Source organism: Eptesicus fuscus, chromosome 22, assembly GCF_027574615.1.
Source record: "Eptesicus fuscus isolate TK198812 chromosome 22, DD_ASM_mEF_20220401, whole genome shotgun sequence".
Taxonomy (NCBI): Eukaryota; Metazoa; Chordata; class Mammalia; order Chiroptera; family Vespertilionidae; genus Eptesicus; species Eptesicus fuscus.
This window is the reverse complement of record NC_072494.1, coordinates 34,973,909-34,997,817: the sequence shown is the minus strand read 5'-3', so window position 1 is coordinate 34,997,817 and position 23,909 is coordinate 34,973,909. Positions and strand designations below refer to the sequence as shown.

Sequence of the window (23,909 nt, the reverse complement as noted above, 5' to 3'; positions counted from 1 at the left end):
TTGTTATTGTTAATCCCCCAACAGGGATATATTTTTTCCATTGATTTTTAGAGTGAAAGAGAGGGAAGGAGGGGTAGAGGTAGAGATAGAGAGAGAAACATCGATGTGAGAGAGATACAACAAGTGGTTGCCTCCCGCACACACTCCGACCAGAGCCAGGGATTGAACCTGCAACCCAGGTATGAGCCCTTGACCAGGAATTGAACCTGAGACCCTTCAGTGCATGGCCTGAAGCTCTGATCACTGAGCAACACTGGCCAGGGTAGTTTTCCAATTCTTAAATTAGGAAGTTTTCCAGATCTCAGTAGGACTGGTATTAGAACCTAATTTCTTCTGTTTATAACAGCATGAAAAAATAAATTATTTAGAATCTTCCAACTACATAGTTGTATCTGTGAAGGGGCTTTCCCTGTGTCTTAGAGACAGTATATTAAGGGTACAATCATTTGACAGTGAAAAGAGGGGAGAGAAAGATAACTTCCTTCAGATCTCACTGGCTGTGCTGTGGTTGGGGTCATGCTTCATTTAGGGGCAAGGATACTTTTCACCATCCACTCATAGCTTTTAGCATCTGCTGTAGCTTGCTTGTCATTATTTGAATTATTCTGCAACAAATTGGTGATGTGTATATATGACTAAAATGAATGACTATCTATAATAATAAAAGCATAATATGCTAATTATACCAGACAGCCTAACGACCTTCTGGACGAAGCCACAGCTACAGGGGCCAAGGCAGAGGCAGTTAGGGGCAATCAGGCAGGCAGGCGAGTGGTTAAGGGTGATCAGGCAGGCAGGCAAGCAGTTAGGGGAGATCAGGCAGGCAGGAGAGCAGTTAAGGGTGATCAGGCAGGCAGGTGAGTGGTTAGGGGAGATCAGGCAGGCAGGCAGGCAGGCAGAGGGGTTAGGGGTGATCAGGCAGGCAGGCAGGCGAGCGGTTAGGAGCCAGTGGTCCCGGATTGTGAGAGGGTGCAGGCTGGGCTGAGGGGACCCTTCTCCCCTCCCTCCATGCACGAATTTCGTGCACCAGGCCTCTAGTAGTTAATAATACTGTATTGAATACTGGAAATAAGTTAAGAGAGTAGATTTCAGGTGCTCTTTTCACACACACAAAGGTAACTTAACTATGTGAGGAGATATGTTAATTAGCCTGATTATAGAAATTACTAGAGGCCCAGCATGCGAAATAGTGTGAGACTCAGACCTGCCTCGTCACCGCAGGACCCTAGTCCCGCCACGCCCCGAGACCCATCAATGTACCTCCTGGTGACCGGTCGTTTGGTTGTTACAGCGTTATGGCCACTGGCCTTTTATAATATAGATTTTATCCTATATAATAAAACCCTAATATGCAAATTGACCGAATGGCGGAATGACTGGTGGCGGAACGACCTGTCGCTATGATGTGCACCGACCACCAGGGGGTAGATGCTCTGATCGGTAGGTTAGCTTGCTGCTGAGGTCCAGCCGATCGGGACTGGGCAAGATAGGCCGGACACTCCCTGGAGCCAATCTCCCACGGTCCCTCCCAGGCCTCTAAAATATTTCTTCTAATTAATTTCCTTCCAATGTGCACGAATCTGTGCACTGGTCCTCTAGTATGTATAAAATCATTGTTATACACTTTCAATAGATACAATTTTTATTATAAAAATTTAAAACTTATTTAGGTGGAACCTTGATAGTAATCAGATACTACTTCAGCTCTTCCTTATGCCCTGGACAGCCACTTAAGCTATCTTGCGAAGGAAAGGGGGTGTCTGATAGTTTTCTCCTCTGTTTGCTGTGTTCATCTGAGAAAAAAATTTTGTGAGAGATGCTCAGTTATCTAGATGTCACTTAATCTCTCAGCTTTAGAAGTTTAGGGGAGAACCAAGCTAAGAGTCTTGTAGCCCCTCCAGATCTCAGAGATGTTTATGTTGAAGGCAGCCAGTTACCAAAACCATGAATGTCCCTGGTTCCTCAGGTGCCCTTCACATTTTACTAAAGTCCTAACTGCATAGCATATATACAAGACACTTGCCCTTTAGTAGGAAGAGTTCATCTACTTAGGCCGGGCATTTCTCTGTTGGGGGTATAAGAAAGAATTTCTAATTACTCACATTTTATTGCATTATCTATAAATTACATTTCATTGAAGAAATTACACATTTAGGCTTATAGGTAAATGCATTTTTATAAACAATGTATTTGGTAACTAGCTCCCAGATCAAGAAACAGGATATTTCAGTACCCTAGAAGCACTGCACCCCTCCCCCATGCTTTCTTCTAGTCATTAAGGAATTAGGAGGAGACAAGTCCCAAAACCCAAGGATAACAATTGTCCTAACATTGAATAGCAGAGATTCGTTTTGATTGGTTTCATACTTTATATAAATAGATCCATACAGAGTGTATCTTTTCTGTCTGGTTTCTCTCATTCAACCTTTGTTTATGAGGTTTAGTCATATAGTTGTTTATAGTTGCAGATCATAGAGATCTTGATAAATTTTTATCAATTAAGTCATAGATTCATTTGCCCTGGCCAGTGTGGCTCAGTTGATTGGGCATTGTCCTGTGCACCCAAAGGTTGCCATATCTAGTCAGGTCAGGGCATATGCCCACGTTGTGGGCTCAATCCCCTATAGGGGTGTGTAGGAGGCAGCTGATGATGTTCCCTCTCACATTGATGTTTCTCTCTCTCACTCTCCCTTCATTTATCTCTATAAATCAATAAAAAGATGCATATATTTTTAAACATAGATTAATTCTGTTTTGGCTAGGTGTGAGCCTCTCTGCTTTCTAGTAATGGACACAGAAGCCTTCTCTCTCCATACCTTGATTTTTTTCATCTCTTTTGGTTAGAGTATGTTGCACATGAAGAATTAGAATCTCACTGCTTAAGACACAGTAATCAGGTAAGAGAGCTAAAGAATGTCCCTGGCCACCCTGTCAGCTATGTGAAGCTTCCAAGGTGTGGCTGTGCTCTCAGAACAGAGGCCTTTTCCAAGTAACCTTTTCCCTCAGGCTCAGCTCTGCTAGTAACTCTGACACCTTGGCTGATTACTCCTCCTTTCTGCGCCTCAGTTCCCTGAAGTTGTGTTGTTGTTTTTTAAAGAGTTAGGCTGTGTGATCTCCATGCTGTTTTTGAAGTCTAATATACTGTAATTCTAGGATGACAAGGGTATTCTGCACTGGGGGCTTTCCTTCAGTTGTTGGTGACCTTTGTTAAATTGTGATAGGTAAGTTGCAGTCCCTGAGATAAGGACAAACAAGAGTAGATGTGGGTATGGAGGGGGCTAGCTTAAGCAATGGAAGACTACATTTCTTGAGGAATGCAGCACTCAGATTCTGTTATCTATAAAGGCCAGCAACCAAGAGATGCCAAAGTGGAATGCACATGTGTAAAATAGATACACCTTGTATTTTACCTGTAAATTTGGTTCCAGCAGCAAAAGAGACACCAACTTCAGAAAGAATACCTTTATTTCTGAGTCAGCTATGGATACCTATGAAAATTCACAAATTTGAATCTGTTCATCAGTGGCAAAAAACATGGGTTATCTCCTTTTCTCTCCCTCCTCCTCCCCCCCCCCCCCCCTCCTCCTCCCTCTTTTCCTCCTCCTTCCTCTTTTTAATCTATAAAACTTGATTCACTGGCACAGGTGAATTTCAAAAACTAACATTTTTTGAAATCTTATGTGCCAGGTACAGTGTTAAACACTTTATACATTATCTTTTTTAATCCTTATCTTTTTTAATTCTATAAGGTAAATAGTACTATTATCCCTATTTTATGAAGGAGGAAACTGAGACTTAGAGAGATTAAGAAAAAAAAAAAAAAAAAAGGTGAAGCTAGTATTTAAATCCAGATATTTGTCTCTAGAACTTAAAGTTTCTATGTACAAGTTACATTAGCATCTAGTGATGGTGTGCAGAGTAGAGAGTGTTCCAGATTTTCTGACTCTTTTCTGTTGAATCCAGGTATTTCACTTAGTTACAGAATTAATCTAACCTTTTCTCTTGAACACAAAGCTTCAAAGGGTATGGAGGTGTTAAACATCAACATGGGATTGTTTCTTCTACCCTGTCTGGGCAAGCAGCTGGAAGTTGAGAGGGAAATAGGGCAGCAGTATTTTTCTCCCTCGGGGCACAATCTCTAGTAAGAGAGAAACAAAGACTCATTAAATGTGAGAACTGGCCAAAAATCGGGCCCACAGCTAACTCAGCTAATTTGGGGATGTCAGGGCGGCTGTACAATTGACCCCTCTGTGCTACTGAACGTCCTTCAGGGATGCTCCTGCTGGCCCTCTGGTTTGTGGTTATGTTTGCGGGGACATATTTTACACTTGCATGAAACCATGGTGGATTCCTTTAGCTAAATATAACCTCTGGAGAAAGTAGCCTCCTGTCCACAGCTTAAGAAACAGACCCACTTTGTGAGGACTCCAGGGGAAATTGAGCCCATTTGGTGCTCCTGACATCTCCTCTCGTGTAATGAAAGCTCAGTCTGTCTAACCCCTGTTGGAACCAAGGTTTGGGCAAATATTATTGCTGCCACCTTCATCTTTTAATGCAGTGGCTTCAAAAACGGTGGCCAAACACTCACTGTCAAACACTCCGGTTCCATGTTGTCTCTGAGAGGCATGTTCTAAAGAATCCCACCAAAAATGTAAATAATTTTCCCCACTTTCTCAGCATAAACTCAGATAAACTTGGGTGTGCTTTTTCTCAGAGGGGAGAGAACAGTCCCATTCTCTCTTCCTCCTTTCATTTAGCTGGAGCACACTTAAAGTACCTTGACTTTGCTTTTCAAGTCACTGTTTTTAGCCTTGAACAGTTTGCTCACATGTAGGTTTGGAAGCTGGTCAATTGTCCTAAGACTCTCAGTTGTATCCTTTTTTACAGTATTCTAGTTAAATGTACTCCTGTCTTACCTTTATTATCCTAAGATTCTGTGGCAGAAAGCCAAGTTCAGTTGAGAAAGCTAGGTCAGATTCCTGATAGACCAGTAGCTCTCAACTTTTCCTGTTTGTGAGAGTCATTCAAAAAAAGAATCATTGTAACCTTGAATAGATAAGAGTTTTTAGGATAGAAAAAGCATGAACTATAAAAGAAAAAAAAAAGATAAATTGGACTTCACCAATTCTTGGACTTTTGCTCTTGGAAAGACATTATTAAGAAAATGAAAGGCAAGCCACAGATTGGAAGAATATATTTATAATACATATTACTAAATAATAATTTAAAAAGCTACTCAGATTAAAAAAATAAGCTAAAGATTTTGATAGACACTTCACTAAAGAAAATACATAAATGGCCAGTAAGCACATAAGATACTTAGTATCATTGATCATCAGGGAAATGCAAATTAAAACTATAAGGAGATATGCTGTGTAGCATATATCTAGATATTAGCTTATCACTAGAATGGTCAAAATTAAAAAGATTACCCTGCCGGCGTGGCTCAGTGGTTTTGCGTGGCTCAGTGGTTTTGTGTCAACCCATGAACCAAGAGGTCACTGGTTCCATTCCTAGTCAGGGCACATGCCGGGTTGCAGGCTTGATCCCCAGGGCGTGAGGCAGCTGATGATGTTTCTTTCTCATCAGTGTTTCTGTCTCTCTATCCCTCTTCCATCCTCTCTCTCTTAAAAAGTCAATAAAACATTGTGTGTGTGTGTGTGTGTGTGTATACATGTGTATGTGTATATACATACACATATATGTATATATATATCCTATCTAATAAAGAGGGAATATGCTAATTGACCCTCACACCATCACAAAGATGGCAGTGCCCACAGCCAATAAGGAGGGAATATGCTACTTGACTGCCCCGCCCTCAAAGATGGCAGTGCCCACAGCCACAAGATGGCGGTGTCCAGTCCCCTCATCCCCGCTGGGGTGGCAGGCGGGCAGCAAGACCGGGCCCGCCCCCAGATGGGCCCGGCCGCTCTGTGTGCCTGCCTCCATAGTCCCCAGTCCTCTCAGCCCTGCAGCCACCCAGGGGTGGCCCGAGGTGCAGGTAAGCCTCAGATGGTGGCTCCCCAGCCGCCCAGGGCCGCCGGAGGCTCAGGTAACCAGTGCTGGCCGAGGCTTGTGCTGCCGGCAGTGACAACAGCAGAGGTGTGATGGGGCATCACCTTCCCCTGATTGCTGGGTCGCCTCCCACCCCTGAGGGTGCCCTGAGGGGGTAGGCTTGGCTGTGGGAACCCCCACCCCTGCCTCCAGTGCAAGGATTTTTGTGCACCGGGCCTCTAGTATATATATAAACTGACAATAACAACTGTTAGTGAGGACGGATGGAATTCTCATGTTGCTGGTAAGAATGTAAAGTGGTACAACCACTTTAGAAAATAGCTTGTCAGTACACATTTTTTAAATATGTACTTACCAATGACCCAGAAATTCTATGTCTAGCTATTTACCCAAGATAAACAAAAGCATATCTCTAACAAAGACTCATACCTGAATGTTCCTAATATTGTGTGCTGAATAATGGTCTCCCTGTCCCTCCATCCCAAAGATGTCCATTGAACCTATGGACATTATCTTATTCAAATAACACTTGATACATACGATGAATTTGAGGATCTTATGATGGGGATGTCATGCTTGATTATCCAGGTGGGTCCTAAATGCAATCACTAGTGTCCTTATAAGTAGGAGATGGAGGGAAATTACAGACAAAGAGGAGAAGGCCATGTGATAGAAGTAGAGAGAAGCAGAGTCACAGAGAGAAGCTACTAGGCCACTGACTTTGAAGATGGAGGAAGAGGCCATGAGCCAAGGAATGCAGCTGGAAAAGGCAAGGAAACGCAACCGCCCCAAGAGCCTCCTAAGGGACCACACCCTGCTGATACCTTGGTTTTGGCCTAGTAACACTCATTTTGGACTTCTGACCTCCAGAACTGTAAGAGAAAAAAAAAAAGTATATTGTTTTAAGCAACCAAGTTTGCTTAAACAAATATACATCAACAGATGAATGGGAAAACATAGGTGGTATATCCATATATTAATACTACTCAGCAATAAAAAGGAACAAAATGCTGGTGATACAATAATGTAAATGAACTCTACAAATATTATACTTGTAAAAAGAAGCCAGACACAATGAGTACATTCTGTATGAGACCATTTTTATGAAATTTCAGAAAGGGTAACTCTAATCTATAATGATAGGAAGCAAATCAGTGATTGCCTTGAGGCCATGGTGTGGATGAGGGATGGACTGCAAAGGGACACAGGGAACTTGTATGGCTATGGAAATATTATACAATCTTAATTATGATTGTGGTTACATGAGGGTGTGCATTTATCAAAGCTTAGCATACTGTATACTCAAAATGTATAAATTTTACTGTGTGTTTATTATGCCCCAGTAAAGCTTATTTAACAGATAATTTAAAAAAATACAACACTCAAGGCCCCACCCCAGGGCAATTGAATCAGACTCTGGGATAGAGCCTCTGATTCTGGCACATGGCCAGGGGTGAGAACCACTGCTTGTAGACACTCTGGTTTCCACCTTTGGGAAACCCAAGAGCACAGAGCACATCTGAAGTCATAAGATCCTATCTGAATGTGAGCCATGTTTGCCCCTCCAACAGACAGTATTGGAGCATCTAGGCTGGTTGGTCTGGGCCAGTGGTCGGCAAACTCATTAGTCAACAGAGCCAAATGTCAACAGTACAATAATTGAAATTTCTTTTGAGAGCCAAATTTTTTAAACTTAAACTTCTTCTAACGCCACTTCTTCAAAATAGACTCGCCCAGGCCATGGTATTTTGTGGAAGAGCCACACTCAAGGGGCCAAAGAGCTGCCTGTGGCTCGCAAGCCGCAGTTTGCCGACCACGGGTCTAGGCAACCCATTGTGGTTTTCCTGCTTTATTCTTGGAGGGTGACAAAGGGTGAGTCTGACTTCAGATAAATTAAGTCATATTGCAGGAAGTGGGGGATGTAAGAAGGGTGCTAAGGAAGAGATGTAAGAGTCTCAATACTTTTCTCCAGGGCCCACAGATGTTAAACATGTCCTTTTCCCATTAGTAGGTCAGTCATGATACAATATCTGAAATAAAAAGAGAATTGCCATGACCAGTCAGATTTCCTTTGTCACCAAGGAAATGGGTCTAGCTATAAAGGAGGGCAAAGGAGATTTCAAACTAAAAGCAGTATATGTTCCCTAGGTAGGGAACCTGGGAATCCCCTTTGGATTGGAACAGGATTTCCTAAGGAGTCTCTGAGTCTAGCAATTTCGCATATGTGAGGAGAGAGGATGATGATTCTGTAAGGAGACATGCGCTGTGGTGTTGTCATAAATAAGAAAAGAAGAAATGACCCCAAAAAATGGATTTCCAATGTTTGTGTTCTACCCTCTTGAGAAAGGGTTTAATTTAGAGATGTCTTTGGGAGAAGGAGTAGGTGAGTGATTTTTCAGTCACCCTCCGCCTCTCCCCCCATTGAACTCAGTATCTGTTATTGATTGAATTTCCTCCACATAACATGCGCACGAACAGCGTTGTGCAGTGCTTTACAGACAGCTGCTCCATTTGCCCATTTTATCTTGTTGGTAGCAAAAATCTGTTCTGATTAATTGAGCTTTATTCTTTCATATCTGATGAAGAGATCTCTTTGAAAAAAAGAATAGGATGTGAAGCTGAGCTGATTTGAGTAAGGGTGGAAGGCAGCCAGCTACTTCAAAGGTATCTCGGCTGATAACGGGCATCAGGTTTGCTGCCAAAGCCAACACTGAGGGGAGCTTTGCAGCTAGTGCTGTTCCTGGCATTTTAGCTTTGGTGTCTGTGACACAGGTCAGCGTCATCTGTATCCTCTCCCTTTGGGCTTCTCTCTGGGTGGTCTAAGCTTTTTTTTTTGGACTTAGGAAAATTCAGCTCAGAGGGAATGTGTGCATCAAAGATGCCTGCAGTCTTTTGCTTAGGTTAGTTTATAGGTTTGCCTTTTTGGTGTTTTAGTTCTCAGTATCTATTTACCTTTTTTGAAGGAGCCTAAGTAAGGTGATATGTTTAAAAGATTGATAGTGTAATGGTACGTCAATCTTTATAAATCAAGAAATGATTAAAAGAATCTGAGGAACAATTTAAAAATAGATGGAGTATGGGAAGGAGAGGTGCAATGGACAGAAAGCCAAAGTGTCCAAATGCAACCTTGTATTTAAATATAACCCTAAACTAAAAGAGCATGTACTCAGTAAGCACTTTAGTGACAACAATAAGCACAGCATTATGCTAGGTGCCAAAATGCGCTTGAAATCAAATTGAGGAGTAAGATTTGCCCCAGAGAGCTTAGGACTTCTCAGGCTACTCTTTAGTCTACTTAGATCTTTCAAAACTCGCTATGGTCTAATGATGATAATAAGCTTTTATAGAATGCCTACTATAAATATTATACACTATAGTGGGCCTTAAATATATTTTCTCTAATCTTCAATGTATTTTGCAAGGTTTTTTTCCTTAACTTGTTATAGGAATCTAAAATACATAGAAAAAGTACACATTGTAAAGCAAGCATGTCAAACGCGGCCCGTGGGCCACATGCCTCCTGTATTTGGCCCATGTTAGCCTTTGAGTTTGACATGCTTGTTGTAAAGTGTACACAGATTAGTGAATTTTTACAAACTGAAAACCACTATGTACTTAGCAACCAGGTAAAGAAAAGAATGTTACTAGTATTTCATGAGTTACCTTCTTTGACTTCTTCTATTCATTATCTCCTGAAAGGTAGCCACTATCCTGACTTCTAACACAATAGAAGTATTTGCCGGTTTATTTAAAAAAAAGTTATGTAAATCAAATCATATAATATTCTTTCAATAATTTAAATGTCATCCTTCTTTTTCCTGGCCTCCATTGTTTCTGATGAGAAGTTAGCTGTGATTTTTTTTGTTCTTTTTTTTTTCTTTATTGATTAAGGTATTACATATGTGTCCTTATCCCCCCATTGTCCCCCACCCCCACGCCTTAGCTGTGATTTTTATCTGAAGGCTAAAAATGTTCCCCTGAATGTAATGTTTGGGGGGTTTTATGGCTGCTTTTTATCTTTTTTCTTTGTCTTTGGTTTTCAGCATTTTGACTCTGGTGATTCTAAGTGAAGTTTTCATTGTATTTACTTGGCTTGGATAAATACAATATCTAAGTATCTTGGATCTGTGGGTGTAGTGGTTTTTCTTCACTTTGGAAAAATTTCTGGCAAATATTTTTTCCGTCACATTTTCTCGTCTTACTATAACTCCAATTGCACATCTATTAGACTGCTTGATAACAGATATGCAGGTCATTGAGGCAAGCTTTTTTTTTTCCCCCTTAGTGCTTTAGGTTAGATGATTTCTAAAGTTTACTAATCTTTTGTTGCATCAGTATGCTATTAATACTGTCCAATTAATTTTTTATTTTAGATATTGTAGTTTTGAGTTTTTGAATTTCTCTTTGGTTCTTTTTCAGTTTTCCATATATCTGAAATTTCCCTCTCTTCATTTGTTATTTTTAAAACATAGTTGGCACGTATTTAAATTTTCCTATCCATTGTTTTTAACACCTACACCATCTATGGCCAGGTAGCTCAGTTTGAGCATTGGCCTAATAAGCCAAGGTTGCAGGTTCAATCCCCAGTTAGGGCACATATAAGAATCAACCAATGAATATATAAGTAAGTGGAATGACAAATTGATGTTTCCCTCTCTCTCTCCCTCCTTTCCTGTCTCTCTCTAATAATCTTTTTAAAAAGTAGTACTTCTTTAAAATATTGTGGGGAAAACAAAAATAATATAAAGAAAATAATGACTACTTGGAATTGATACTAACATTTTGGTGTATTTCCTTCTAATCTTTTTTTCTATGTGTGTATTTTCTCTAGAAAATTAGGACTATATTGTGTATTAAATTTTGTGTAAATTTTTAACATTTTAAGTGAACATTTCCCCCATGTATTGTATTATCTTTAAAAGCATTGTTTTTAATGACTGTATATAGCGTTCTGTCTTCTGGCTATCCCACAGCTCACTCAGACATTCCTTATGGTTCTTTGTGGGCTGTGTTGTTTTGACTGTCATATGGACCATGTTTTGGTACATTCAGAAGCAATTTAGAATCTCGTATCTTTTTGGAGGTCACACGTTTTTAGGGTGGCTAGGTTGCCTGCACTTTCATTTGGAAAGCACCTACTTCCATTTGACACGGGGCAAGGAACTGGGCTTTCCCTTCTTCCCGTTTTCTTCCTCTTCCTGTCTTCCTCATTGTCCCTGAGCTCAGCTAGGAACCTAGACTTCAGAGCTATGTCTGAGCCTGGGCTCTCATGGCTCAGTGGAGTTCTTTCACCACGCTGGGTTTCAGTTCTCTTATCTTTACTGAAGAAAATTACTCATACCCTCACTCTTCCTTTCCAGGATGTCATAGAAATCAGTAAAACCTGGAAAGAAAGTACTCTAAAATTAGCAAAAAGACAAACAATAACTAACATTGGTAAGGATATAGAGAAAAGGGACTCATACACTTTTGGTTGGAATGTAAATTGGTGCAGCCATGTGAAAACATCATGGCAGTTTCTAAGAAAATAAAATAAAAATTATACTACCATACGATCCAACAATTCCACTCCCGGGTATATATCCAAAGGAATTGAAATTGTATCCAAAAAGATAGCTGCACTCCCATGATATGCAAAGAACCTAAATGTCCTTGGATGGATGAGTGAATTAAAAAAAATGTGGCATATACAGGAGTTGGGAAAAGTAGGTCTGCAGTTGTTTGTATGGAAATAATACAATTAATTAATAAATAATACAAGAATAAACTCTGCGTTATGCATACTCACAACTGTAAACCTACCTTTGCCCACCCCTGTTTATACAGTGGAATTATTATTCAGCCATAAAAACAGAAGGAAATCCTGCCATTTGTGACAGCACGGATGAACCTGGAGGGCATTGTGTTAAGTGAAATAAGCCAGACAGAGTAAGACAAATACTGTATGGTATCATTTACATCTGGAATTAAAAAAAACACACACAATTCTTAGAAACAGAAAATAGAATGGTGGTTGTCCAGGGGCAGGGAAAATGACATGATGTAGGTCAAAGAGTATACATTTTCAGTTATAAGAGTAAGTTTTGAGGATCTAAGTTAATAATATAGTATTGTGTACTTAAAAGTTGCTGAGAGTAGATTTTAAGCATTCTCACCACAAAAAGAAAAAAAAGTTAATTATGGAGGTGTTAATTACCTTGATCTTGGTAATCTTTTTCCACAGAGTGTGTGTGTGTGTGTGTGTGTGTGTGTGTGTGTGTGTGTGTGTGTAAAGCCATCATGTTGTACACTTTAAATATATACAGTTACTACTTGTCTGTTATTAGTTATAGTTAAGAAAAAGTAACTATACTTTTTGTAACTAAAGTAACTATACTTTGGTTATGTTTATGTAGAAGAGTGTGCACCTTGGGCCTCCTCCCTGCAAGGGTGGTCTCTGCCTCTCTAAACTAATCTTGTTTAACAGTGTGTTATTATATAGGGTAGAAAGGAAATACAGAAGGCAAACTGGGAGATCCAGTCTCCAGCTTTAATCATCTCTTCTCCAAAGCCAAGGTAATCCAAGCCTTCTCCCCACATAGGCATTGCATCCTTTCCTGCCTTGCTTCCTACCATGACCTTGTTTTCCTTTTGATGCTCATTTTGGGGGTGGAGAGTAGAAAATAAGCCTTCTGTATCTGCAGTTCTTGAGTCAGTGGCCTTTCTTGGGCTTTTGAGTTTTCAGGAAGAAAACTGCATAGCACACCTGACTCTTCATTCACTTCATTTTTTTTAAAAGCACCATTTTATTTAAATCAGGAACACAAGTACCACTACCAGTTCATGCAGTTCAACTGAGTAAATATTATTGGATTGTCTGTAATTGTTCCCTATTCAACTTGGCACTATAAAATGGCTGCAGAACAAGCTTAAAATATGTTTCAAGGTCTTAGATGTATTACATCTTAGTTGGATAGACAGTCCATAGACTCCAGAAACAGGTTACAACTTAAGACGTCAATTTAATGAGTGGTGCAGATAATTAGTCACCTATAGGAGTTTGGAAAAGGAACAGATTCATAAGAGGTGAGTCAGGCAAGCTCCACAGAGGGGAAAGAATTTGGCTGATGTTCTTTTAATTATGTGCTTCAGGATTCTTAATTATCCATCCATTTCTTATCTTATGGAAATATCTTTTGAATATATATATTTTTAAATTTATTTTTATTGATTTCAGAGAGGAAGGGAGGAGAGAGAGTTAGACACATCAATGAGAGAGACACATTGATCGGCTGCCTCCTGCACTCTCCCTACTGGGGATCGAGCCCGCAACCCAGGCATGTGTCCTTGACTGGGAATCGAACCCAAGACCTCTTGGTCCATGGGATGACGCTTAATCCACTGAGCTACACCATCTGGGCTCTTTTGAATATGTTCATATTATCTGGTGCCAACTTCCTCTCTTGCCTCTTTGTCCCCGTTAGAGATGCCACCCATGAAACCAGCCTGACAGCAGCAAAGGCTTTCTGTTGGCCAGCAATGGGGAAAGACGTGTGGGTTGAGCTTGGAGCCTGAGTGTGGAGGGTTTTGAATGTCAGTCCAGGCCCCGTGGTGTAATGGTTAGCACTCTGGACTCTGAATGTCAGTCCAAGGACTTCAAGCTACTAGTCAAAAAGAGCCATTGACCATTTTAGATAGGGCAGTGAAATTCTGAAAACCATGATTGGCAGCGGTATTGATGGTAGTGTTAAAGTGGCTTAGGATGGAAGAAACCATTTGGGACCCTACTACAATAATTCATGGAGATAACAGAACCCAGGTCTTGGATATGACAGTGGGAACTGAATGAATGGGGTTTAGTAAGAGGCATAACAAAGAAATTATAGATAGTGCCCAGTGACCGGATGTGAGGTAGATGCTGGTAAATGTTAGAAGATGGGCCAAAATCCATTTAGTCATTCCCCAAAGGTTTGCAGTGTGCCTCCTGTGTTTCAGGCACTGTGGTAGGCTCGGAAATACAGCAGACAACAACACAGGGAAACGTCACTGCCTGCATGAAGCTTATGTTCTAGTCAGAGAAACAGAAAACTATCAAGTAAACCAGAACTATGTAACATATCGGTGATGATAAAAATAAAGCAGGGTGAAAGAGGATGAGAGGGTTGGGGATAGTGCTGGTTTATAGGGGGTGTTCAGGAAAGGCTTCATTGATAAACTGGTACTTGAACTGATTCTGGAAGGATTTTTTAGTTAGCTCTCCAAGGAAGGTATTTCAGGCAGAGAAAACAGCATGTCTAAGGCCATGAGACAGGAGTGTCCTTACCTGGTTAGAGAAACAGCGATGAGGCCTTACAGTAGACAAGAAGAAGAGCCGAAGATGTGGTTGGGGATTGGTGGCAGGCTGCCACTGGGAGGGGCTTTGGAGGCCATTGAAGAGCCACGTGAGGATTTGGAACAGAAGAATGATACAGTCTGACTGCTGTAGGTAGGATTATTTTGGTTTCTGTGTTAAGACTGAAGGAGGAGCCAGGTAGGAGCAGAAAAGGAAGGATAGTTGAGGAGACTTCGGTAAAGAATTCAGGTAGGAGATAATGGTGGACTGGAACAGAATGGTAGATGCTTATGAGAGGAGGTCAGATTCTGGGATGTGTTTTAATAATGGAGCCAATAGGACTTCGTGCTGAATTGAATGTAGCATGTGTGGAGAAGAAGGGCCAAAGGTGACTGCACGCCTTTTAGCCTGAGCAGTTGGAAGTTGGAGTTGCCATTTACTGGGGAAAGTATGCGAAAGAGCCACTGATTCTAGGCCAGCCCTGTACTTAGTGAAGCATCTGATTGCCAGCAAAGAGTGACTTGCTGTGGGTCACCCCGTTTAGCGGTAGCAGAGGTGGGGCCAAACCTACCCATTCTTCTCACCTCCGTCCAGTGTTCTGTCTAGGACACAACACCATATTTCCTGAGTTCGGTTTTAGACACGGCAAAGTGAAGATTCAGTGAGGATTGGGGCTGGAAGGGAGATTTGGAAATTAACCACATAAAACTAATAGTTGAAGCCATGAAAGTGACTATTCGGAGAAAAGTGCAGTTGAGGCCTAAAGAAAGGACTTGGAGGAGGCAGCATAGAGGAGAGAAAAGCAAATTAAAATGTGCAAACGGGAAATGAGAATAACATGGCTAGTAGAACTTAAATGAGAAAAAGACCACTCAGTAATGAGTACTCTGAAGGGGTCAGAAGAATGGGATCTGAGCAAATGTCATTAAATTTGGATTTTTGAATCTTGGGAGACTACAGTGTCCTCAACAGAAGCTCCACTCGCATTGTAAGCATGTTATTTTTTCAGCTAATAGTGAGAAGGTATGTAATAGCATAAGCCTGACACAGGGAGTTACCAAATAATAATAATAATAAGAAGAATCTCTTCCAATTCTAGCATTACCTTCTTGTGAGCTTTGCACAAGAATTTGACCTTTCCAGCCCTCTGTGTGCCCGTCTGTAAACTGAATGAAAAAGCATCCTTTTCCACTTTGCCTCCTGGCAGTGGTGTGAGGAAAACCTTGAGAAAGGATATGAAGCTGCTTTAGAAGAGAAATGTTGCATAAATCAAGATAGCTTTTTCTAGTTGACTTTAACAGGTTTTTAGTTTAAAAAAAAAAATCTTGATAGAGTCATAAAAAAACTTTATATTAGGGATATATTAAATGCAGAACACATTGACCAATAAAATAGATGTTCTTCTTTGAAACAACATGAAATATTTCAGTATCATTTTGATTAAATCTTGCTTAATTATCGTGTCCATTAGACTTAGCAAATCCTGCCCGGGCTTTTAAATTAAATTTAATTTAATCTTGTAGTCACTGCTACCCAGCCACAAAAGAATTGCCCTTGCCCCCAAGGCCACACAGGTCTTTCAAGCATTCATTCATAGGTTAGCTTGGTCCCTCAGATGAAACACAGGGTGAGGTTTGCCAGGCTGCGTTTGGAGCAGAATGTCTGTTTCAGAGCTGCAGGCTGAAGCCCCAGTGGAGTGGAGTTTTGTCCTTCTAATCCCCTTCACATAACACTATAGGAAGATCAGGAATGGAAATTAATTGTACCTGCTGGCATTATTAAACTTATCAGTGCACATCCTCCCTTGGGCCAGGAAGATTAAAAAGGGCGTTGTAATCAGAGCAGATGATTTCTGACGCATGGGGTGGGCTTCTTCCCCAGGTTAGATGTGAAGATGTGATCTGAGCTGGTTGCCTCTGGCCTGATGCCACATAGCTCGGGGGCTGTGCAGCCCTGGAGGAGTCAGGCTCCTGCTCTCTCTGGATCAGAGGTCTCTGAGGTGGACAGTCAGGCCTCTCATTGAACACTAGCGTATTCCACCTGCACGTTCCTGACTGGAAGCTGCAGTCAGGTGTCTTGGTTCCGCCAGGCCTGAGGTTCCGCCAGGCCTGAGGGTCATACCTTATTCAGGTTCAACCTGAGGGAAATAAGGAATTGTGGTGCTGCTCCCTGGGGACTCAGTTGGCTCTAGCAAGCATTTATTAAGTGCTTTCCCCACGCACCGTGCCAGGCCCAGACCCTCCTGCCTGCATGCCTGCTGTGGTATTTGCTGGATGGGACAGAGGCCTGGTGCACGGTTTGGAGAAGAGAGGCCCCTGTTGTAGTTTATGAATCAAAGGAGACCCTGATTGGAGAGGTAGAGTTTTTCTCCAACTTTCACACTGACTCACAGTGTGACCTAACTTTTTACCTTGGACTAGGTTTTCCTTCTAATCTGTGAAATAAGGGTTTCTAATCTTTCCAAGATTTCTCCCTGAAATTCCATCATTAAGTCGGGGAACTTTCATGAAAGTTCTTTGTAAAAATATTAGACACTATACCAGTGTTGGGTATTGCAGTAGTTCTAAGTGTACACAGCATGTTCACACAACACATAGTTACTGAGTTTTGACTGTGTGTGACACATTGCCAGGTATTGGGCAGATGGCATTGGCATGGCCCCTGACCTAAGAGCACAGAGTCTCGTGGGAGAAACAGACATGCAGATAAGCAATGATAATGCAGTGAAGTAGCAGGTTCTTGAGTGGAGGAAAGCATGATGTGAGCTTTGCCTTAGGACAGTGGTCGGCAAACTGCGGCTCGTGAGTTTGCTGACCACTGCCTTAGGAAGTCCTTTGAGTCTTAAGGAGGAATAGGGGCTGGGGATAGTGGTACATAGAGAATCCTGGGAGATAAACAGCTTATGCAGAAAACTAGTGGCCTGGTGCACGAAATTCATGCACAGGGTGTGTGTGTCCCTCAGCCCAGCCTGCACCCTCTCCAATCTGGGACCCCTCGAGGGATGTCCAACTGCCCGTTTAGGCCCGATCCTACTTGGATCGGGCCTAAACGGGCAGTCAGACATCCTTCTCACAATCCAGGACTTCTGGCTCCCAACTGCTCACCTGCCTGCCTTCCTGATTGCCCCTAACCACTTTTGCCTGCCAGCCTGATCACCCCGTAACCACTCCCCTGGCAGCCTGATTGATGCCTAACTGCTCCCCTGCCAGCCTGATTGCCCCTAACTGCCCTCCCTTGCAGGCCTGGTCACCCCTAACTGCTCTCCCCTGCAGGCCTGGGTCCCCCCCAACTGCTCTTCCCTGCAGGCCCGGTCGCCCCCAACTTCCCTTCCCTGCAGGCCTGGTCGCCCCCAACTTCCCTCCTCTGCAGGCCTGATTGCCCCCAACTGCCCTCCCTTGCAGGCCTGGTCCCTCACAACTGCCCTCCCCTGCTGGCCATCTTGTGTCCACATGGGGGCAGGATCTTTGACCACATGGGGGCAGCCATCTTGTGTGTTGGAGTGATGGTCAATTTGCATATTACTCTTTTATTAGATAGACTAGAGGCCTGGTGCACGGGTTGGGGCTGGCTGGTTTGCCCTGAAGGGTGTCCCGGTTCAGGGTGCAAGTTCCCTTGGGGCGTGGGGTGGCCTGGGCGAGGGGCCTGTGGTGGTTTGCAGGCTGGCCACGCCCCCTGGCGACCGAAGCAGAGGCCCTGGGATCTGGGATTTATTTATCTTCTATAATTGAAACTTTGTAGCCTTGAGCGGAGCCAAGCCTCCTGCTTGCTCCGTGGCCACAGCCATTTTTGTTGGGATTTATTTATCTTCTATAATTGAAACTTTGTAGCCTTAAGCGGAGGCCAAGGCAGGCCAGGGCTGCGGAAAGCTTTGCTTCCTCCATCGCTGGGGGTAACTCAAGCCTCCTGCTCTCTTCAGCTCCGTGGCTGCCACCATTTTTGTTGGGATTCATTTATCTTCTATAATTGAAACTTTGTAGCCTTGAGTGGAGGCGTGGGCCCGCCAGGGTGTGTGGAAATCTTGGCTTCCTCCATTGCCGGGGAAACCCAAGCCTCCTGCTCGCTCTGTGGCTGCAGCCATCTTGTTTGGGTTTATTTGCATACTCTCTCCTGATTGGCTGGTGGGCATGGCTTATGGGTGTAGCAGAGGTATGGTCAATTTGCATATTACTCTTTTATTAGATAGGATAAGGGGTGCAGACAAGTGAACAGTGTTCCAGAATGATAGGTGCTGTGGGTGAGGATAGCTGAACACTGGGCCCTTGTAGGAAATGGCAAGCAATGAGGCTGGCCTTGCATGCCACATTAAAGAGCTTACACTCTGACCTGAAGCCAGTAAAGGGAAAGCCTCCATAATGTCGTTGTTGTTTTATTTTGTTTTTTTGAACTTTTCATTTTGAAATAACTTCAGACATAGAGAAAAGGTGGCAAAACAGTACAAAAATTCCTATATACCCTTTCCCCTAATTCTACTAATGTAAAAATCTAATATAACCACAGTATAATGATCAAAATCAGGAAATTAACACTGATATAATACTATTACATAATCTTATCTAAGTCGATTTCACTAATTACCCCACTAATGTTTAATTTCTGGTTCAAGGTCCAGTTCAGGATCACACATTGTGTTAACTTAAACCATTTCTTTAGTCTCCTTTAATCTCTGATATTTTCTCAGTTTCATGACTGACACTTTTGAGAGTACTAGCCAGATATTTTGTAGACTGTCTCAATTTTGTTTTGTCTGATGTTAAGCAATTTTGTTAAGAATTACCATAGGACTGATATTGCGTTCTCAGTGTTTAATGTCAGGAGGCACTTGTTGATTTGTCCATTACTCGTGGTGATCATTTTGATTGCTTGGTTAAGGTAGATTTCTGCCAGATTTCCTTTACTGTAAGTAACTTGCCCTTTGCACTTCAGGTATATTGTGAGGAGAATCTTTGAGACAGTGTTAATATCCCATTTCTCCTTATCCTTTGCTCACTACTTTTTAGCATCTATAGATGCTTCTTAACGGAAACAATTCCAGTAATGGGTTTTACCAATAGAGTACCATGGACAGATTTGTCTATTAGAAAGATTACTCTGAGAAGTTTGGGTGTGAGAGAGATGAGAAAAGCGAGAGCAGTTACAAAACTACTGCAATAGTTCATTTAAAAGATAACGGGATACTGAATGAATTAAGGCCATGAGAGGACGGATGGAGAAGATGGAAGAGACAGTCCAGCAATATTTGGAATCAGAATGAGAAGGGCTTAAATTTTGTGCTTTTTTTTTTTTTTTTTTAATGCTGGAAACATTCTGAGATTGGAGGAAAAAACACACATTTTCTCTATGTAACCTATCACCTTCTAAGAACCAGAGTAGCTGACTTTGTTAAATATGTTGTAGGTCTCATTTAAATGACGTTTCACAGTGTTGCGACAACTCTTGGACCAAATTCCTTTTGTTTAACCCAGAGCCGTTTCTAATGTCCAGTGCAGATGTGCTCACCATTTTGTGTTAGGATATGGCTAACAACATCCCAGGGGCTCTGTCCACTGGCCTTTTCCCTAAATTTCTGCCACTTGCTAGATTAGCTGGTATCCTTCTCTCTTGGGTCAGAATGAGTGCTCTCTACACTAACACAAAATGAGCTTTTAACTATAGAGCTTTTAACTATAGTTTTACAATATTACAGTTTGAGGGAAGCATTTCTTACAGCTTTTTTTAGAAAAGATAATATACAGATCAGCAAAAAGAGAAGGGGAAAGGGCAAAGACTCAGTGGACTTCTTTAAGAAAAAGATAAAAAAATAAAAAGTATGAATAAGAAAATATCACAAAGAAAAAGGTTCTCGCTGACAAACACATAATAAAAGCATTGGATCAAACAACACTAATGCTAAAATAAAGGTTAAAAGGCAAAAGTAGGAAGATCTTGTGTAACTATAACAGTAAATTAAGAAACGCATACAAAAGAAGTAAAAAATAATGACAAAAACATAAATGTGGAGGGAGGGAGTGAAAATGGTAGTGATTTTAGAATGTGTTTGTATTTAAGTGACCATCAACTTAAAATAGGCTGCTATATAAATAGAGCTTGTTATATATGAAGCATAAGCCAAAAATCTTCAGGAGATATACAAGAAATAAAAAGAAAGGAATCCAAACACAACACTACAGAAAGTCATCAACATACAAGAGAAGAAAAAAGAGAAGAAAACATACAAGAGAAGAGAACATGAAAGAAACAGAACCCTGGCCAGTGTGGCTTGGTTGGGTATCATCCCATGCACCAAAAGGTTGCTGGTCAATTCCTGGTCAGGGCACATGCTCAGGTTGCAAGCTCGAGGGGGGCGTGCAGGAGGCAGCCAATCAATGTTCCACTCTCATATTGATGTTTCTCTTTCTCTCTCCTTCTCCTTTCCTCTTTCTAAAAAAAAAAAATCAACAAAAATAACAAAATAAAAATAAAAAACAGAACTACAAAACAATCAGGGCTCCAGATGGTTTCTTTGTTTATTTTTCTTACTGGTTGAATTCCCTACCATAATTTTGAGATTCTTTTCTGGATATTGACTGTGTTCTACAAAAGCAACTAAGGGAGGCAAACCTGAATTAAAATCTGACTTTCAGCTAAGACAACTGAAGTTTTCAGATTTCGCAGAATTATGGTGAGTGGAGTGGAGACTAGAAGAGAGAGAACTGGTGTGACTGACAACAAGCTCTCTCTTCTAGTTCAGCATTCTAAAAACAGTGCTGATGAAGAAATCCTGTCCTTTTTTCTTTTCCTTTGCTTTTTTTTTTTTTTTTTTTTGCTTCTGAATGTGTGTGTACTTGCCTAAGAAAATATTTTTCCATCTCAACAGAATATTTAGGGCTAATTAAAAATTATAAGAGCCCTATCACAAACCTAGGGCACTCTTCCTACCGAGGGTTCACATAAAAGGTTGGCATGCTCTGGCTAGGAGACCCTGACCCCATCTTCTCCTCAACTTGCTGGCTTCAACACTACATATTTTGCTTCGAAGCTGTAATGCCACAAAGAATGCGGAACTGACAAGTCCACCCTATCTATGAGCTAGAAGGACATCTTGATTAAATTAGTGTCAAGGAAGGGTGGAGAGAAAGGCAAAGTGACACAAAGGGCGTTTTGAGGAGCCCTGGAGAGCCTGTGGAGAATGAATGTTCTCGTTAAATATGGCCATGACCTGCAGAGCTCCGCACATGCCAGAGACACAGCTCAATTGTCCCCAGGAGTTGGGGGTGGGCATGACCAGGGGGTGAGGACAGCCTGGCATGGGAAGGCAGGAATGCAGGAAGGCACGTTGTTGCTTTCTTTTTTGCTATAACCGTGGCATGTGGTTCTTAGATCATGGTTGTTGTTTTTGGAATGGATCAAAAAATGGTTTCCTTTCCCCTGGGTTTTTTAACCTTCCCTCTCCTCCTCACATCTCCGCTGGGTACTAAGGGAACTCCTGAAAGCACCCATTGTCTTAAAGCCTCTTTCCACTCCCTTGCTTGGGCTCCCCAAGAAGATGACTGCCTGAACACTATAGGGCAGGACCCCCAATACAGGGCTCGTCCTTGTCATTTTCCACCATCCTCATCCCATTCATACTGAAGTCCCAAGACCAAGGCGAAGAACAGATGGACTGTTGAAGGCTTCCACGGGCCACCACATCAGTGGGAAAGCAGTAATTAGAAACCCCTTGGCTCAGTTCCGTCTGCACTATGGCCAGGGTGCTGAATGAGACATGCGTTTGCCATTTGCCCTTTGAACTACCAGCCATCCAAATACAGCAAGTGGATTTAAAAGCTGATTAAGTTTTGGATTCCCTCTCTCTAACCAGAAAATCCTGCAGCTTATTCTTATAGTGACCTCTATATTATTCCCTTTTGAACAAATAGAACCACAACCTTTTTAGCAGAATATACCTAAGGTTTTACAAACTGATGCATCAAGGGTATTCTTTTGTACTAACCCTCTCTTGCTATGCAAATTTATGGCCTTTATCCTCTCATTTTCACCAAATAAGTAATTACTGGGTGCTTACTATATGCAAAGTCCTATACAAGATGAGAATATAAATATGACAAAGGAGCATTGAAGAGGAGTTTGTGAGTTCAAATTTTAACTCTACCATTGAAGAGGTGTTTCCATGAATAAATTATTTAACCTCTCTAAGCTTTCACACTTACAAAATGGAGATAATAACTTCCTCAGAGATTTATTACAAAAATTAAATAAGGTTATGCCTGTAGTACACTAGGTGAATGTAAGCTACAATTATTATTTTTATTAATTACTAATTGCAAGATATAGTCCAGATCCTTCAGAAGCTTATGCTGTAGTTGAAGGGGGAGAACACATTTGTATAATTAGCTCTAATCAAGGCAATGCAGATATGGTCAGTATCCCATAAATGGCACAGATAATAATTCAAAATGTAGTACAGGCAGTAGAGGAAGAGCTTGTAGCCAGCTCTGTTGTCCAAAGATGACACATGAACTAGTGTGAGCAAAACCCCATTCTTGTATTTGTAATGGGTAGCACTAATCAACTTTTTTTTGGTTTTGTTTTAAAAATTTGAAATATAGCCCGGCCAGTGTTACCCAATGGTCAGGGCACACGCCTGGGTTGTGGACTTGATCCCCAATGTGGCACGTGCAGGAGGCAATTGATGATTCTCTCTCATCATTGATGTTTCTCTCTCTCTCTCTCTCTCTCTCTCTCTCTCTCTCTCTCTCTCTCTCTCTGCCCCTCCCTCCCTCTCTGAAATCAATAAAAATATATTTTAAAAACTTTTTGAAATATAGAAAAATTATGTGTATAATAAATGAGCAGTTATAAACCAAACGAAGTAACTACATAGGTCAGTACATCAAACCTTATCAGCACCTCAAAAGCTCCGGCTCCTCCCGAGTCACAACTTTCTCTGTTCCCCCCACTATTCTATTTTTGGGATAATCATTTCCGTGCTTTTCGTAAATTATATCCTCTAGGTATTTACCTCTAATCAGAATAGTTCAATTTGGCCTGTTTGTGAACTTTACATAAGTGGAATCATACTGTACTCGATCTTTTGTCTTGCTGCTTTTGTTTGCCATGGGTTGTGAAATTCATCCATGCCGTTGCACATGGCTGTACTTTATTTATTTTTATTGCTGTAGGATTACACTTATGAATTCACCACAATTTATCCATTTTGTTGTCAATGGTCACTTGGGTTGCTCTTAGTTTGGAACTACTGTGAACGTTCTTTTATGTGCATTCTGCTGTGCATGTGCCCAGATTTCTAGGGAATATACCTAGTAGTGGAATTGCTGGGTCAAAAAATAGGCATGTGTTCTTATGTTCTATACTAGGGGCCCAGTATATGAATTCGTGCACCTTGAAAGGAACTGTGGGCCGAGAGGCTGTGGTGGGCACAGGGGCGGGTCTTGGCCTATCCTCCACACCCCCACCCGGCCCCTCGCACTACAGCCCCCAGTCCCTTGTCTTCCGGCAGCCCTGCTCCTGCCCCCACTGCTCCCATGTGCTCACGGTGCTGCCCCGCTCATGGCGCCAGCCCCGCTCATGGCGCCAGCCCCGC

General features: G+C 41.8%; 1 protein-coding gene across 13 annotated transcripts in view; it reads left to right on the top strand.

Moving 5' to 3' along the window:
* The window catches only part of SRGAP2 (SLIT-ROBO Rho GTPase activating protein 2), a 242,140-nt gene that overhangs the window by 129,135 nt on the left and 89,096 nt on the right, over window positions 1–23,909 (top strand). The window lies entirely within an intron of this gene.